Source organism: Stigmatopora argus, chromosome 2 (assembly GCF_051989625.1).
Source record: "Stigmatopora argus isolate UIUO_Sarg chromosome 2, RoL_Sarg_1.0, whole genome shotgun sequence".
In the NCBI taxonomy this organism is placed as follows: Eukaryota; Metazoa; Chordata; class Actinopteri; order Syngnathiformes; family Syngnathidae; genus Stigmatopora; species Stigmatopora argus.
The window spans coordinates 10443953-10453335 of NC_135388.1; the positions used below are offsets into that span (position 1 = coordinate 10443953).

General features: G+C 41.8%; 1 protein-coding gene across 2 annotated transcripts in view; it reads left to right on the forward strand.

Annotated features, from left to right (window-relative positions):
* Positions 1-9383, forward strand: part of polr2m (RNA polymerase II subunit M) — a 29348-nt gene that overhangs the window by 13509 nt on the left and 6456 nt on the right. The window contains exon 5 of one of the 2 annotated variants that reach the window (XR_013297390.1): positions 1627-1689. The gene's annotated coding sequence lies outside the window, so the exon portion shown is untranslated. Of the gene's footprint in view, positions 1-1626; positions 1690-9383 lie in introns of those variants that run through there. The other variant, XM_077589517.1, reaches the window with a different exon arrangement.

The following is a 9383-nucleotide window of genomic DNA, read 5'->3' on the forward strand; positions in this document are numbered from 1 at the left end:
ATCGTTCCTAGACAAAATCTTAATAACGAAATCAACAAACACAAAAGGTGAGACCGCTGAACGCAATTTAAAATGGTGACAAAGTTTAAAACAAGACCGAAAATGGACAGAACCAAAAGACATCCAAGTGAGATGATAGGAAGGACTAAGGTATGACGGGGGAGTGTGAAGTCAGCGTTTAAAGATCTTTGAATGCCATTGCCCCACATAGTCTGACTAGGAAGGCTGGCAGTGATCAGATTTGAGATGTAAATGGCTTCTTTTGGTTCTTTTACAAATAAACAAATACCGGTTTGGGACTCAGTGAGGTCCAATCTATCTAATTCGGTGCCTTCTGACATAACAGTGGTTCTTTAAATTTCACCACTTTTTAAAAGTAAATAGTCACGTGAACGCAAGATTTTACGCCGACGTTACTCAAAACGTTGAAGTTCTCTTAAATAACCTTTTATACCTGCCATATCGGGCCGCATTTTAGATTTCTTAACCCGTTTCGGGGTTTGTCGTTAGCCCGGTCTTGGTGGCATCTCCCTTCCCAGAGACGTCAACGTCATATTTTGAAACATCTCTTTCTCGTTTGGCACGGCTGTGCTTCCCCGCGTCTCCGAGTATTCCTCTTTTGTCGAGGACCACACAGAGGGATGACGTGTCGGAGGCACATCAAGGCTGGGTGGCCCGGCTGCAGGAGAGACGTGGGTGACAGGATCAGCCTTCAACGGACGATGGCAGTAATGCGTGTAGACAGAGTAAAAGTAGCCTTTTGGAGACGTGTAGAAAGAGCAATGCTGGCAATTCTGAATAAATGCACTGGCACAATAAAATGAGGAGAAAAAAAGTTCTTTGGGAGCCTTGTTTTAGCGACCGTCTCATCCACTGGACTCCCAGGCACTGCTAATGAATGGCCCTTAACTTTTATTAGTCATTCCCTCCAATTCATTCAAAGATCACTCGGTTAAACATACATTTGGAATGCAAGTCAGATATTTTTTTCTATTATGATGGTCTGTTTGGTTTTTATTTTTTGTTTGTTTCGTTTTTTGAAATTGACAGCTAGCTTTTTAAATGGCGGGACATTTTTAGGAATAGTTAGTCACAGATGGACTCTTCCATTCAATTATCTTCAAGGATGTTTATCATAAAGTCTATAGTTCCAACAGAAAATGGAGTCAATCGCCACTTTTTCCTGATAATCACCTTGTAGCATTTAGCACCTACTTAACAAAACAAATGGTTGGTGTGTGTGTGTGTGTGTGTGTGTGTGTGTGTGTGTGTGTGTGTGTGTGTGTTTTGAGCTAGTGATGCTGGACTTTGTCAGGGCTGAGAGGCTTCAGAGTAAATAGATCACGAGTGTCATCACTAATCGGGCCCTGCATCCTGGCGCGCCAACATTCTTGGGCCACGTGAGGAATGGTTCAAGGAGGGATTGTTTATTTTGTTTGGCTATCTTGTCTTTCGGTGAGGACCTCTAGGTGCCACGGTTTGGTCACTGGTCAAATAGAAAACCAGGAATCGTACACTGCATCAAGAAATTTATCGAACGAGAGACAAGCATTGTTGTTGATGTATGTCTGTTTTAAACTTGTTTGTGGGTGCTCAATTCTGAACATTTTTATTTTTATTTCCCAGAAAGTTTTGAACGGTGGGCCCAATGTTCTCAAAGAAATATGAAGAATACTCTGCCTCTATAGGGTAAGTGACTATTATTTATAAAACAAACACAAAACATAACCCTTTAAAGACCAAGTCATTTAGGCCACAATATTAATATCGTTTTATAAACAGATAAAGCAATAGTAATCCATATATAAGGCACACTGTGGGCTCTTGAAAAACATTCTAGTCTTTTTGTTGCACCTTATAGTGCAGAAAATACGGTACTTTATTTTTAGGTTTTCATCTCTACCTCTATGCCTGAAAATGGAAACTTAAGTATGTCTGGAGCCCCCCAAAAATTAAAAGCCATATAATGGAGGTAACACATGGTGTATGTATTTAGAAATGTTGCAATTTAATATTTATAAGGCATTGGAAAACCTTAAGATTGTTTGTGTCATATTTGTCCACCTACAGAAACCATGTTTAAACAAACAAAAAAATATATTTCCCTCCCCCATCTTTTTCCATTTTAAACATTTGAAAAAAAGAAGCTCCAGGGAGGCACTAGGGCACCACTAAAGAGCCACATGCGGCTCTGGAACCGCGGGTTGCTGACCCCCGACTTAACCCATTGGCTCCCACTGATGGCGATAGACATCCAATTTATTTAAATGGGGAGGGCTGGCCGTCATTGTCATTTTCCTCAAGAGGGATAAATGCTGCAGGAAGAAAAATGTGTGCGCGCCGGTCACCGGTAGGTGGTCAGGTGGTTCCCTGCGCTGTGGAATGGCGCGTCCCTCCCCGTAGGCCGAGCCCCCCCGATGCCATTGTGATCCACGGGGACCGCATGGCTGATGCCACAAAAGAGTCGACATTGATCTTCAGCGCTCTCACTGCGCTGTGTCGTGTATTCAAGGAAATGAGCTGATCCTCTCGAGCAGACCATAACTAAGCTTTGCCTTTTTTATTTTGGACTATAGTAGCTCTTAATCCACAGCTTCGGGCTGGCTAAAAACTGGAACCAAATAGGCTTTGTATGTTCTCAGTATAAATGGAGTGATAATAAATTGAAAAGGTGTCACACGTTTTCCAGGTTAACCCTTTCTCTTCGAGACCAGGTATAGTTGCAGTTTAGTATTGACCCCGTTTGAAGGCTAGTGACTATTTTGGGTTGGTAAAAATTCAGTCAACTCTGCAAAAACCTGGAGTCCACATGCGTGGACATCATATTTTGGTCATCTGGGCCACAATATTAGCATTTGTGTGGCAAAATGTGATGTCCACACATGTGGAATTCAGGTTTCTTTAATAATATTTTTTTTAGTGTGTTGTGGTATTTAGCAATGTTGTAATAATTTCGACTTTTTCATGATAGTTTAGTTTCATTAGTTTTCATGCATTTTTCTAATGCAAGGATTGTTTTTTGGGTGTTTTTTTGTTTTCATTTTCCTTGAAAAAAAGTTATTCAGCTGATCAGACATGTAAATATATATATATATATATATATATGTGTGTGTGTATATGTGTATATGTATATATACATATATATATGTATATATATGTGTAGATATATACATATATATGTGTGTGTGTGTATATATATATATATATATATATATATATATATATATATATATACACAAAGTAGATCAGTGTTTTCAATATGTTTTCGTTAGTTTTCAATCATTTTTCTGCGGGATTTCCTTAGTTTTGGTAAAGGATATTGACCAGGTAGTGTGTAAAGTTTACAGAAAAACACACAGCTATAGTCATAAATGATTTTCAAAACGGATTGACGTCGATTGCCGTCAATGGCAGCCAAAGAGTTAACTCTTTTCGACATCGGCTCCGTGAGAACAATACCGTCCGTCACCATCGATGGCAGCCAATGAGTTCCGTCCGATGTGATGTTTGGCCGCTGCATCGCGCCCTCAAGCTTTGGTATTTCGCTTCACGTGTTCATTCAACGGCTCTCATAAAACAATCCAGCTGCATAAACATGTTAGCGAACGTGTGAAATCACAGAGCATCTTTAATGCTCCCCGGGCGACGCCGAGCGCTTCGGAGGCCAATAAATCATTTGGCTCTGTAAGTCGCTGACTATTTGTCACATTGTCACGTGGCACCACGCTGGGCCGAGGTGTCGCTTTCTTATTTGTCCATTATTGGGGAAAGTTCACGCTCCCAAATGGCGGAATGGGAGGCCCCATTTGGGGTGGCCGCTCGACGCTGCGCTCACGTCCCGAGTGGTTACACCTGTGTGTGACACAAAGATCGGCCAGCTGTGCTCTCTCGTGGCGACAGCCTGGAACATTTCATTTCAGAAATGGATATCCGCCTATCGCCTCGTCCATCTAAGAAATCGCTGAAGTCATTTCTTCTACGACATTATGAGAAAATCACACAAGGGCTGCTCTTTTGCGCCTAGACTATTAAAAAAAAAATCAACCATCCTGTAACTCTGCTACTTTAAGTGCAATTCAAATTCTTAAGTGGCCTCAAGGAACTTTTGAACGAGTTAATATTGGGAAATTGAAGTAAGACTGCTGGCCTAAAATAGTGCGGCTTCACAATATTGAAGCGCACAATATCCCTTGTAAGGAAAAACGCTTCGCGATAAAGAATGATGCTGTGTTACCATGCCGTTATTCATTTTAATCAGAAACGGTAGTGTAACAAACTACACATTAACATTAGCAATGGTAATAATGTCAACATAAACCCCGTGTGCTCTGCAACCTATCTCGTTTGCATACCCAAAATTAACCGAGTATACGGCGCTAGTGTTGTCAGACCTAAGAGATTCAATATACATTTTTTGGGGTGGTTAATACCATAGAGAAGGAACAAAAAAATGAGACGAGGTACCATTTGTTTCTTTTGTTGCCACGAATGAAGTAGTACTACTCTGCTTTTCTCAACAACCTATCAGCACTACCAAAGATATATCATTTGATAATGCATTGATAGCAGCCACAAAAAAGGCTTTATTCCTCCATCCATTTCAATTATGGACAAATACACATGCATGCTTAAAGACGCTATCTTTGCCCCGGTCAATCGAGCAATCCATACCTTTCTCCGTAAGGACTTTGTTAGCTCTCTTTCTTCTTCCTTCTTTGTTTTCTATAACATAGTTGGACCCCCACTATGCTGAGGGTATAGAGACCAGACCCGACTGCTTATAATGAAAATGCATGCATAATTGACACTCATTGACTAAAATACAAAAAAAAAAAATATTGAATAAGTTCTGATAAAGCAGCATTTTCCACGCTTCAATTTTGCCCTTCCAAAATGATCTTATTAAAAGAAACGTAATGCTTTGGAAGCTCAAACGCATTCACGCTATTTCAAATCATTTTACTGATGATTGGGGTTCCAAGCATGCTCACAAAAATATGGTCGTCAATGAGTAATATCAATTTCTTTGGGCTTTTGTTGGAAAAGTAAAAAAGAAAAAAAATGTAAACTATACCATTTTTATTGAGACCGCTTGGCTCTTTTTTAGCTCAGCAGTTTTTCTAAAAGAGGAATTGACCATCAAGATAGTCGTTTTATTTGATATTGGAATAGTTGTCTGATGCTTTTTGCTATTTTTGGCTCGTCAATGTTCACGACTTCAAACCATTGAGGTTACATTTGTCAGCCTGAGGCATTGCAAGCCCCCTCTTTACGTACAACACATCTTTGACACTTCATGTGTTAAACTGAGCGTTCTTTCGGCGCACGGGGTCTCTCGTTGCTTCTCTGAGAGTGTAGCTGCTCCCTAAATTAACATCGATTTGGGGTGGGCCCGCCTACGTGCCTGCCGTTCACAAAAGTCTGCACAGTGTCCAATCCCACCCTAACACGTACAGTGGCTTGGCCGCATGTCCCCGGGGCCGTTTCATCAAGTCCGATCACGGCTGACGTTCCTCAGGCGGCCGCACGCGCGCTCACCTGACGCGAAGCAGGCGCGTCCCGCGCACTTTATGTGGCTGGCGAAACGAGAGGCGGGAAACCAAGTGTCCAATTTGTCAAAATCCAGAGGCGGAAAAAAAGCTTGACGAAGGCCTTGCGTCATATTCCGGGCTGGTGAGCGCGTAGCGCGTATCCTTCTCTTTAGCTTTTAGCAAATCCGCATTGTGCCGCCGAGCAGCGAGGAGCATTAAACCCCCACTAAACTTGTTCAAGTGATTCCCATGAAAAGATTTGGCCCCGTATTCTGCACAGTTAAGTGTGGCAAAATCATTCCATCAGAGAGGAAAATCTTTATTAATGACCCCGACAGTGACACAAGAGTAGGTTCAAGTCCTCCTCCATCTGTTTGCAATCGCGGCGTAATGCTATCATCACCTGTTTCCACGGTACGATTCGCATATGGCTTGCATTACCGCCGTTTACAAAAAAGAAAATCACAAGGTACATTTTTTTTCTCTTTGCGTTTGTGCTTTGTTTTTACTTCGTATTTACAAAATATGCCACGGAAACTGTTCTCAAAAGAAAAGTTAATCCTGGAGATTTTATTTACATTTAAAGTTCGTGTGAAGTACGCTCAAAGCTTTGTTGCAAGGTATCAACTCACCTTTGTCGTAATAGTTTCATTCAAAGCGTCTATGTCTGCCAACCTGGGCTGCCACAATGTTTTGACTAATTTCTTTAATCTTTTTTGTTAGTTGAATAATTGTTTAGAGACTTGGTTGACTCCAAAATTGTCCAAAGTCGGTTTTTTTTATAAGCTTTTTTTTTGAGAATACGTTTGTTTTTTCACTTTTATTTATTTTTAGCGTCAGTGGGAATTTTTTCTCTCGAGTCTCTTTTATGGATGCTGCTTGCTGCAAAATAGCAGTCGTAAAGCCTTTTTTAAAGGCACGGCTCGGGCGTGCATTCAAGGAAAAGGCAATGTCATGCAACAGGGCCCATGTTATCATTGCGTGTATCCCGGAGAGTGATGTCAGAGGAAAAGGGAAACTCGCTGACTCCCAAACCAGAAGAGCAGAGGTTAGATGACACTGGCTGAGAGCCGTTGTGCCTCGTACTTTCCCTAAAAGCATAAAAAGTGCTCGGTCCAAGTGGCTCGCACGGACACGATGCCGCCTCCTTTCGGCATATGCGGTAATCAGCTTTGATTTATCATAATGGGGAAGAGTTGCCATTTTGGGATTAAAGATTTTTTTAAGTGGAAGATGCCGTGGAATGGCCCCGCGCTGATGGAAGACGCCGTTGGAAATGAACCCGACAAACTCATTCGCTGGGTCGCATTAGCAGTGGGTCTTCATTACCGAGAATGAAAAATCAACATGACCTAGTTTGTCAAATATTGCTTTCTGTCACCTTGGTGGTTGCTTTTAGAACCCTTTTCCTTTCATGCTAAATGCTTGAATTGGAAATTCTTACTGCTTCCACGTGAAAAGTGAGTACTGTATTTCTCGGGACTATAAATCGCAGCAGTGTGTGTTTATAATATCATGGGAATTGAGGAATATATCATCCAGGATATCAGAGAGGGAAATATGGAATTGTCTGGTTCATTCTTGGTTGCAATTTGCAAGCCTGAGGGCACCCTCCCAAATATCAGAATGGTATCATTCATAGTTTTGAAGGGTTGCTTTGCTTCAGAAGGGACTGGTGCACTTGTCAAAATAGATGGCATCATGACGAAGTGTGTGGAATAAACTTTTCAGTGTCTTGAGAGCCATCGGCTAGAAAGTTCAAGCTAGACAAAGACTGTCAAAATGCTTACAAACTAATTGAAATGGATCAAAGTCAAAGGAAGACGAAAGAACAATTGTCATTTAAAAAAAAAAAAAAAGTTTGGTTTTAAGACAAATTTTCTGAACTTTGCTCTGGTCGCTAGCAGGGAAAAGCCTTCTTACTCGTGCTTCCAGGTGGCCTGTAGTTCCAGTTCCATGTGATCGTGTTCTGGATAAGTGGTTTCGAAACAAGATGGATTTATTTCCTCTCCAAATGAGAGCGACAACTCAATTTGTGCAACTTACATCACACATCCACCCCCTGTGACTCACTTGATGGACAGATGGAAACTATTTCAACATAATTACAGCAAGCATTACAATCATTAAGATGACATCATTTTTGGGGAGCAGGCCTCGGTGATTATTTTTGGTAATTCTTCAGAAATGGACAATCTTCTCAACTTTGTGGGAAACGTCAAGCCCATTGCGTGATGGCGTCTTTAATGTGGCGCCGTGTTGCGCTGCGGTTTCCGCGGCGGCCTCCGTGCGGGTCACTCGGATGGCCGTCTTGGCGATAGACCTGTCAAAATCCCATCTTATGACGACACCCGAAGGGCAATGTCACCATCTCATTGACGGCAGTGGTTCCTGGAATGAATTTGGCACGACATTAAGGCTATTCCTCCCAAAGGCACATCTGAAGCAAAATTGACCCGTTGGGGCTATTGAGATGATCGGGGGTCGATTTTCAGCATGAAATGACTCTCGTAGATCATTTTTCTGACCATAGGGTAATGACTACTGAATGATACTTCTCAAGCTCCGTAAGTGCTCCTTCCAATAAATACATAGTGTGGGTCATTTGTATCGGGATTGGAGTGTTGATGGATATGGGATTAGCACTTAACCTTGGAATCAATCCAAGATGCGCTTTAATTCTTTCAATAGATTGTCTATCCCATAATGGCTTGACCAATCTTTAAGGACGGCACTTCTTAATGCGAATCGTGCTTTATGTGATAGCTTCAACCGGAGGTGTCCGTGGCCTATTTATCACATCAGCGCACTCGTGACAAGCGCTCGCCGTCCTTTTATGTCCAAAGGTTCTTGCTGGATGCGTCTTTTATGTATAGCAACTGCCGTATTCCTTTATTATCAGAAAAATTTCTCAACTCGGGCTTGTTTGGGTCTTTGCAAGCCTCAGCGCCTACTAACAAAGACTTGAGACGTTGACGTATAGAAGTTGATTATGATCATGTGGTTCCTAGTATGAGAGCGGCTCTTATTTCCCCACCAACACTTGACCCTGACCCTGCCTAACGCAATTATGTTTGAAGGCTTTCATAACAAAACACTGTAAAACACGTTGGCGGGATAATGTGCATTGCCAGGAACAAAGCTTGTTTTTTATTTGACCAGCGATGCCAGCGTCAAGTAATGGCAATTGTTGACGTAAGTCAGAACGGACTGGCGAATCTTGTAGGACAGACGGTGAAGCCACTAGGTTTTCATGCGCCCAGCATGGGTTATACTCTTTGAATATTGAATGTATACATTGGCCGGCAATTAATGAATTCCCGTTTCCCTGTTTAGGTTACTTATCATTTTGCGAGTTTTCCGAGCCACGTTATATTAATTTTGAGTCTGTTGTTCTTGAGTTTGGGGAATCTCTGGGTCTCCTCCTTTTTTCGCGAGGGGGCGACTTTTTGGGTCATTTGTGAATTCTGGGTCACTCCCTCATGAGCCAGGTTTTTAGTGATTTCAATGTCACTTTCAGTTTATTTTGCCTCTCTTTTTGTTGATTTCAGGGCATTTATGGATCTCTTCCCGTTCAATCGTTTTAGTAAACGGGCAGACAAAATGTTGAGCGTCGCTATTTGATTTATAGTTCTTTGGCACAAATTCTGGGTTATCTTTTTTTACGACTATATTATGGTACACCAGCAACTGGGGTGAAAGCAATGGGAGCTCCCTACTCCCATTGTAGAGGCCCGGGTTCAATTCCTGTCTATGGGCTCTGGTAAAGGAATGCATTTGTCTAGTGAAGAAATCTCATCACATTAAAGACTACATATCTTACTGATATGATACTATCTAAGAGTTCATGTC